Source organism: Oncorhynchus nerka, linkage group LG2 (assembly GCF_034236695.1).
Source record: "Oncorhynchus nerka isolate Pitt River linkage group LG2, Oner_Uvic_2.0, whole genome shotgun sequence".
In the NCBI taxonomy this organism is placed as follows: domain Eukaryota; kingdom Metazoa; phylum Chordata; class Actinopteri; order Salmoniformes; family Salmonidae; genus Oncorhynchus; species Oncorhynchus nerka.
Window position 1 is genome coordinate 80,763,567 of NC_088397.1, and position 9,603 is coordinate 80,773,169.

Below are 9,603 nucleotides of genomic sequence, written 5' to 3' on the forward strand. Positions count from 1 at the left end.
TTCGAGTTCTTAGGAATCTATGCAGTATTTTGTTTTTTAATTTATTGTTTCTTACATTGTTACCCCTTGGAATCTTAAGTCTTATTATATACAGCCGTGAAGAACTATTGGATATAAGAGCAACGTCAACTTACAAACATTACAACCAGGAATACAACTTTCCCAAAGCGGATTCTCTGTTCGGACTACCACCCAAGACAATGGATTGAATTCCAGTAGTTGACCCAAAACAACGATGCCGCAGAAGGGGCAGATGAAGCGGTCACCTGGCCAGGCTCCGTAGACATGCACATTGCCCACCGCTCCAGAGTTTACTACTAGACAATGTCCAGTCTCTTGACAACAAGGTAGCTGAAATTCGAGCACGGCTTGCTTTCCAGAGAGACATCAGAGATTGTATCATTCTTTGTTTCACGGAAACATGACTCTCTCTGGATATATTATAGGAATCGGTCCAGCCACCGGGCTTCTCCATGCATTGTGCCGACAGAGATACTCACGTCTCTGGGAAGAGGAAGGGCGGGGGTGTATGCTTTATGATTACCGACTCAAGGTGTAATCATAACAACATACAGGAACTCAAGTCCTTCTGCTCACCTGATCAAGAATTCCTTACAATCAAATGCCGGCCATTTTACCTACCAAGAGAATTCACGTCAGTTATAGTCACAGCTGTGTACATTCCCCCTCAAGCAGACACCAAGATGGCCATCAAGGAACTTCACTGGACTACATGCAAACCCTACATCCTGAGGCGGCATTTATTGTAGCTGGGTAATTTAACAAAGCAAATTTGAGAACAAAGCTACCTAAATTATACCAGCATATTGATTGTGCTACGCGCATGCGCAATACCCTCGACCACTGCTACTCTAACTTCCGAGATGCATAGAAAGTCCTCCCCCGCCCTCCCTTCGGCAAGTCGGACCACGACGCCACCTTGCTCCTTCCGTCTTATAGGCAGAAACTCAAACAGGACGTACCAGTGACAAGAACCATTCAACGCTGGTCCGACCAGTTGGAGCCATGCTTCAATTTTGTTTTGATCACGCGGCCTGGAATTTGTTCCGGTCAGCCTCTGAGAACAACATCGACCAATACGCTGACGTGGTGAGTGTGTTTAAAAATAAGTGCATTGGAGATGTTGAACCCACTGTGACTATTAAAACCTACCCTAATCAGAAACAGTGGATGGTTGGCGACAAACTGAAAGCGCGATTCACCACATTTAACCATGGAAAGAGGTCTGGGGATATGTCTGAATATGAACAGTGTAGTTATTCCCTTCTCAACGCAATCAAGCAAGCGAAATGCCAGTACAGGGACAAGGTGGAGTCGCAATTCAACTGCTCAGACACGAGACGTATGTGGCAGGGTCTACAGGAAATCAAGGACTACAAAAAGAAATCCAGCCACGTAACGGACACCAACGTCACGCTTCCACACATATTCAATCACTCCCTATCCCAGTCTGTTGTCCCCACATGCTTCAAGGTGGCTACCATTGTTCCTGTACCCAAGAAGGCAAAGATAACTGAAATAAATGACTACCGCCCCGTAGCACTCGCTTCTGTCATCATGAAGTGCTTTGAGAGAATAGTCAAGGATCATATCACCTCCACCTTACCGGCCACCCTAGACCCACTTCAGTTTGCATACCGCTTCAACAGGTCCACAGATGACGCAATCGACATTACACTGCCCTATTCCATCTTGACAAAAGGAATACCTATGTAAGATTACTGTTCATTGAATACAGCTCAGCCTTCAACACCATAGTACCCAGATGGTGAAGGTAGGAAACAACATCTTCACTTCGCTGACCCTCAACACTGGGGCCCCACAAGTGTGCATGTCATATATATCCTTGCCACTCCTATCATTTGCCAAAGAGACTGGCCTTTCAATTGTTTATTTTTCCTTTATTTAACTAGGCAAGTCAGTTAAGAACAAATTCTTATTTTCAATGACAGCCTAGAAACAGTGAGTTAACTGCCTTGTTCAGGGGCAGAACAACAGATTTTTACCTTGTCAGCTCGGGGATTCAATCTTACAACCTTTCGGTTACTAGTCCAATGCTCTAACCACTAGGCTACCTGCCGCCCCAATCTTTAAATGTGAACATTAATGAGCTCGAGGAGATCAGAGCATTTAATCCTGATTCGATAACCCTCATAGTTATCCTCCAGGTTATGCAAATATTGGAACTATTTCTACCATTTCTCTTCTTAAAATCAGATTTTAAGCCTAACCCTAAACTTAAATTAAGTCTAAAGCACATTTTGGTTTTCATGAATTTTTAAGAAATAGCCAATTTTGACTTTGTGGATGTGGTAACTAGTGGAAACCACAGCTAGTGGAAACCACAGCATTGTCTCATGTCAAATAGCGTGATGGCTGTCTGCACTGATAACTCGCAAACACTCATGGGGAAGCTAAAAAGATGTTAGGCTACAATATGCTGTCCTAACATTTGAAAATGTTACCAAGTTAACATCATCCACTGAACCACCTTTCATTCTCAATTGAGTCAGAGTTAATCTTACCAAAAACTATAAACCTGTAGATAATATTGACTTTTTTTCACGACCAAGTCTTCACTACCTAATTCTACATCTAGCTAAGGTGTTTTGCAGTGCCCAAAAATTTGCTAGCTGACGCATTCTGCTTGCTGGCTGAACCAGTCACAATTCAATCCATATGAAATAAAAGGCAAGGATGCTGACAATAACAGTTCACACACTCCAGCTAGCTAGCTAGCTAGCTAGCTAGTGTAGCGAAGTTGTAGCTAATGCACAAATGAGTTTTCATGATATCTGTGATTAGTGAGCCGAGTTCTACAAGTGTTACAAAGTAGCGAGGCACAGTGCCAGCTGTCAGAGTCAGTGTTACACACTTCTAGGAGTAGTGGGTGCGAAGTCAGGCGCAGAGAGCAGAGGGTAAAAGACAATCATGTTTATTCCAGCACAGGAAAACGGTCACGCCAAATCACCAGGCGCAAACAAAAATGACCGGCCCAAAAACAGGACCCAAACAGTCTGGAGAAAACAAGAATATAGCTCAACCACAAACATGAACAGAGGAACAAGCCCACACAAAAGCAGGCGGGTATAACCGGCTTAAATAGCCCTAACTAAAACCTAAATAAGAAACAGGTGTAACTAATAAGATAAAACCAACAGAAAAGGAAAAGGGGATCGGTGGCTGCTAGTAGACCGGTGACGACGACATGCCGAGTGTCGCCCAAACAGGAAGAGGAGCCACCTTCGGTGGGAGTCCTGACAGTCATAGAACAGTCCCATAATTTTGGTGCAATACAAATTCCTCCACAAGCTGGAAAACTAGGTAGCTACTATACCCTATGGCAATTCAAACTAGCCTGCTAGCTGGAGTAAGTTTGTTCAGCTGATCGTGCATGGTTTGCCGTAGTAGCCAGTGCTTCATAGCTACTGAGAGTGGAGTGATTTTCAGAATTAGAATCTAGAGTCAGGCGAATGAGCAATTTTTAGAGACGAGTTCCACATCCTTACAAGACAGATCGGTTGAGGGACGAGGATCACATAAGAATGACACTATCTGACATGAGACATTGGCAGTGTTCGAGAGGATCAAAACCATAATGTATCATGAGTAAATTGTGACTGACTGACTGATCTACAAATAATAATGAGTCGTTATTTATGATGGAAGGTGATTTGTAGATCAGTCAGTAGGCAGTCGCCTGCACTGTCAGCTACAATGTCAAACAAGCCCAGTGGCCATGTTAGAGAGGGTCAAAACCGTAATGTATCATGGGTAAATTGTGACTGATTGATCTACAAATAATACTACGTTGTTATTTTTTATTCAAGACTCTTTGTAAATCATTCTGTCCGCAGTCGCCCGCACCTTTGGCTGCAATTTTCCTAAATGTAGTTTTGTAATTGACAAACAAGCAGACAAGAAAATTGCGATTGAAAACCTAGGTAACCACAGGTTGAACAAATCTAATGTTTTCCACAGATCAAGTTGGTGTCTGGTTTCTAAGCAACCGTTTTTTGTTGTCCATACAAAAACCTGTCTGGCAAAAGTTGCTAGGTCACTTCTAAATTCTCAATTTTAATACATACTGTAATTCCAACCACAATATGTCTTAGCTTCAATTTTAAGCTTCAAAATAAAACAAATTGCCAAAACGTTTGCTTTTGACTTTGTTATAATTACAGGGCTGTCAACTCTTACGCACTGGGCGTGAGACACATAGTCTGGTTGCCTTCTCTGTTCAGCTATTACATTCCACTCCTTGCCAAAGAGACTTGTCTTTCAATAGTCCCAGTCAGTATTAGATAGGACTCACGGCCCTGCTGCCTGCCTGTGGGGAAAACAACCTGTGGTTACCTAGGTTACCCTATTGGCTCACAGCAAAAACACGTCAATCGGCATTTTCTTGCTTTCTTGCTGTCTGCTTGTTTTAGCCGAATAGCCTGAAACCAAGGCACAGGGCTCTTCTCCCATGCTCTTTTTCCCTACATGAGAGCATTGCGAACAGTAGGTAGGTATTTTTTTTACCTGGTTACATGTAAATTGAACAACACAGCAGCTTTCCGACATGTTTTGTTATTTCTGTATAATTAAAACTTGACAACGAAGTTGGCTCTTTTACAATTGGGGTCAATGGGAAAGAATGTTTTCCCCAATTTGTGGGCGTGGTTGAGGGGAATTCCTTATTATGACTTGACTATTGACTTGGAGTGTCTACAAATATGAACATTCTATCATTAATGAGCTTGAGCAGATCAAAGGATTTCATCCTGATTTGATAACGCTCATAGCTCATTTATGCACACCTTTGTTATTGAAAAATATATAACTAACTTTTATTTCTCAACAGATATCTGGTTGCCAAGCAACCATGTTTTGTAATCCAGGGGCCAGATTCACAAAACCTTAAGAGTAAATGTATTCTTAAATGACATTATTTCCTTAACTATAGACATGAAGAAAGTTAAGCAAAGTTGCTATTCCTCAATAAAGTTATTGGAAATATTCTACTTTTTTCCCCCTTTGTTTCTTCCTAAGAAAAATAAGATTCTTGAAAATAATGTTCTAGGATTTCTCCTTGTAAATGTACTTAACTTTAGGTTAGCCAAACGATTGTCTTGTGATGAATGGAATGGACTTTTGTAACCATGAAGGTTTTCCTTCATTTTGCGAAGAAGAACTTGGCTAACTTAGCTAACGTTAACGTGGTTAGCTATGTTGGCTATAATGTCATTACGCGTTAGCTAGCTAACTTAACGGTCACGCAGTCCCTCTACCACCATCTCTCCTATCATGGACAACACCTTCTCCTCCAGCTGGTCCACATGAATGGTCTCTCAGCTCCCTTCTTCTTAGCAGTCGACTTGATGTTGGACCACTATCTTTTTGTTTTTTATAAAAATTTGTACCCCTTTTTCTCCTCAATTTCGCGGTATCCAATTGTCTCATTGCTGCAACTCCCATACGGTCTCGGGAGAGGCACTGTGCCCGGCCCGCCACAGGAGTCACTAGTGCGCAATGGGACAAGGACATCTCTGCCGCCCAAACCCTCCCCTAACCAATTGTGCTCCACCCCATGGGTCTCTCGGTCACGGTCCGTTGCAACAGACTCGAACCCAGAATCACTAGTAGCATAGCTAGCCCTGCAATGCAGTGCCTTAGACCACTGCGCCACTCGGGATGCCCTGGACCACTATTTTTTACTGCGGCATCACTGTCCCTTGCCATTGCGCTGACGGCAGAGACAGATTTGCCCAGTCTCGCCCATCCTCTCTTTTTGGTCTTTGCAGTGACCCCACAGTTTTCCAGTCTCCCCAAAAACTTTTTCCAGGGTGCTATTTCCCCCACCATCACTTCAAGCTCTTGTTTGCTGAAGTTTTTTTTTTGCTTTCCTTGGTTATCCATCATTGTTTTTGATATAGCTAGTCTGATGGCTTTAATGTGTGAAAAAAATGACGTTTTGTTTTTGTGCATAAAGGGTTCGCAAGCCAACAAAAAAAGTATAATTTCGAGACATAAAGCAGATAAATAAATGCAATAAAATGGAAATATCAACACTTTATTATAGTTGACCAAATCCTATCATCCCTGTCACATAGGCTTATTTATTGGTTTCAAGAACGTCACTAAAGTCAATGCACATAAGAAGATATTTACAAAGTTCCTAAGAAAACTATGAATTTCTAAGGACATAGAGGAATTGCACTTACAAACTAATTATCTTATGAACTTCTTATTTTTTTCTTTAAGACACTTCTTAAGTTTATTCGTAAGTAATGTTTTGTGAATCCAGCCCCAGAAGATAACCAGTCTGTCAAAAGTTGATAAGTCATGTCTGAATTTCTCAAACTAAATACATACAGCAATTCCAAGCACAAAATGTCTTAGCTTTGATTTTAAGTCTCAAAATACAAATACTTGCCTAAACATCTAGCTAAATGTTTGTTTTTGACTTTGTTATAATTACAGGGCTGCCAACTATTACGCATTGGGCATGAGACACATAGTCTGGTTACCATCTCTTTTCAGCTATTACATTCCACTCCATGCCACTCCTGTCATTTGCCAAAGAGACTGGCCTTTCAATAGTCCCAGTCAGTATTAGATAAGATGTCACGGCCCCGCCTGCCTGTGGGGAAAACAACCTCTCGTTACCTAGGTTACTCCTTTGGCCCACAGCAAACCCTTGACCTTTTTCAACCACAATTTTCTTGTCATCTGCTTGTTTTAGTCAATTACAAAACTACATTTAAGAGAAGTACAACAAAATGTCTAAAGATTACTTTTCAAACTGGCCTGCTCCTGAGCGTTCTAACTATACTAAACAAGTTAAATGTCTTACTTGTGATAAAATGTTTTCCACACACATAGCTACGTGTAGCCTACTTTCACACAGAGTTCCCAAATTACCCACTCTCGAATAGCCTGAAGCCACAGCACAGGGCTCCTTAGACCCTGGGTCCCTACATCTCTTACCTGTGATTAAATATTTTCCACACAAAAAGCTAGATGTAGCCTACTTGGACACTGGGCACCCACATTTCAAATGCCAAATAGCCTGAATCCACAGCACAGGACTCTTATTTCAGGCTCTCTATCCCTACATGGGAGCATTGCGAAGGGCGGTATTTTTGACCTGGTTACATGTAAATTGAACAACACAGCAGCTTTTTGGCATGTTTTGTTATTTCTGTATAACAAAGAAATCTACAATGATGTTGGCTCTTTTACAATGGGGTCACTGGGAAAGATTGTTTCCCCCAATTTGTGGGCGTGGTCGAGGGGAATTCCTTCTTATGATGTGAATATCTACTCAGAGTATCGTCATTAATAACCTTGAGCAGATCAGAGGATTTGATCCTGAATCAATAACCCTCATAGCTATCCTCCAAACACAAAGGTTATGCAAATATTACAACTATCACTTATATCTCCACAGATTGATTTAGTATCTAGTTGCTAAGCAAGCACTTTTTGTTGTCCAGACGAAAACCAGTATGTCAAAAGTTGACGGCTCATGTCTAAATTCTCTAACTAAATACATACTGCAATTCCACCACGAAACGTCTTAGCTTTGATTTTAAGCCTCAAAATATATAAACTTGCCTAAACATCTAGCTAAATGTTTGTTTTTGACTTTGTATAATTACAGGGCTGCCAACTCTCACACATTGGGCAGTGAGACAAATAGTCAATCAATCAAATGTATTTATAAAGCCCTTTTTACATAAGCACTTGTCACAAAGTGCTTATACAGAAACCGAGCCGAAAACCCTGAAAAGTAAGTCTGGTTGCCTTCTACAGTATGTTCAGCTATGACACTACTTGCCACTCCTGTCATTTGCCAAAGAGACTGGCCTTTCAATAGTCCCAGTCTGTATTAGATAGAATGTATTGGCCCCACCTGCCTGTGGGGAAAACAACCTCTGGTTACCTAGGTTACCCCATTGGCTCACAGAAAAAACTTGTCAATTTTCAAATGCAATTTTCTTGTCGACTTGTTTTAGTGAATTTCAGCATGACAATGATCCCAAACACACCGCCCGGGCAACGAAGGAGTGGCTTCGTAAGAAGCATTTCAAGGTCCTGGAGTGGCCTAGCCAGTCTCCAGATCTCAACACCATAGAAAATCTTTGGAGGGAGTTGAAAGTCCGTGTTGCCCAGCAACAGCCCCAAAACATCACTGCTCTAGAGGAGATCTGCATGGAGGAATGGGCCAAAATACCGGCAACAGTGTGTGAAAATGTTTTGAAGACTTACAGAAAATGTTTGACCTCTGTCATTGCCAACAAAGGGTATATAACAAAGTATTGAGAGAAACTTTTGTTATTGACCAAATACTTATTTTCCATCATAATTTGCAAATAAATTCATTAAAAATCCTACAATGTGATTTTCTGGAATTTTTTTTCTCATTTTGTCTGTCATAGGTGAATTGTACCTATGATGAAAATTACAGGCCTCTCTCATATTTTTAAGTGGGAGAACATGCACAATTGGTGGCTGACTAAATACTTTTTTGCCTCACTGTATATAGTAAAAACAATAGTGGTCCTAAAACGGAACCTTGAGGAACACCGAAATTTACAGTTGATTTGTCAGAGGACAAACTATCCACAGAGACAGACTATCTTTCCGACAGATAAGATCTAAACCAGGCCAGAACTTGTCCGTGTAGACCAATTTGGGTTTCTAATCTCTCCAAAAGAATGTGGTGATCGATGGTATCAAAAGCAGCACTAAGGTCTAGGAGCACGAGGACAGATGCAGAGCCTTAGTCTGATGCCATTAAAAGGTAATTTACCACCTTCACGAGTGCAGTCTCAGTGCTATGATGGGGTCTAAAACCAGACTGAAGCGGTTCTTATACATTGTTTGTCTTCAGGAAGGCAGTGAGTTGCTGTGCAACAGCTTTTTCAACAAACTTTGAGAGGAATGGGAGATTCAATAGAGGCCAATAGTTTTTTATGTTTTGGGGTTAAGGTTAGGATTTTTCAAGAGAGGCTTTATTACTGCCACTTTTAGTGAGATTGGTACACATCTGGTGGATAGGGAGATGTTTATTATGTTAAACATAGGAGGACCAAGCACAGGAAGCAGCTCTTTAAGTAGATTAGTTGGAATAGGGCCCAGTATGCAACTTGAAGGTTTAGAGGCCATGAATATTTTCATCAATGTCTCAAGAGATATAGTATTGAAAAACGTCAGGATAACTGAGCTTTGGAGAAATACGCAGATTTAAAGAGGAGTCCATAATTTGCTTTCTAATGATCATGATCTTTTCGTCAAAGAAGTTCATGAATTTATCACTGCTGAAATGAAAGCCATCCTCTCTTGGGGAATGCTGCTTTTTAGTTAGCTTTGCAACAACATCAAAAATAAATTGTTCTTAAGTCTCCTCGATTAAGTTGGCAAAAATAGGATGATCGTGCAGCAGTGAGAACTATTCGATACTGCACGGTACTGTCTTTCCAAGCTAATCGGAAGACTTCCAGCTTGGTGTTGTGCCATTTGCGTTCCAATTTTCTGGAAGCTTGCTTCAGGCTCGGGCATTTTCTGTATAACAGAGAGCTAGTTTCTTAT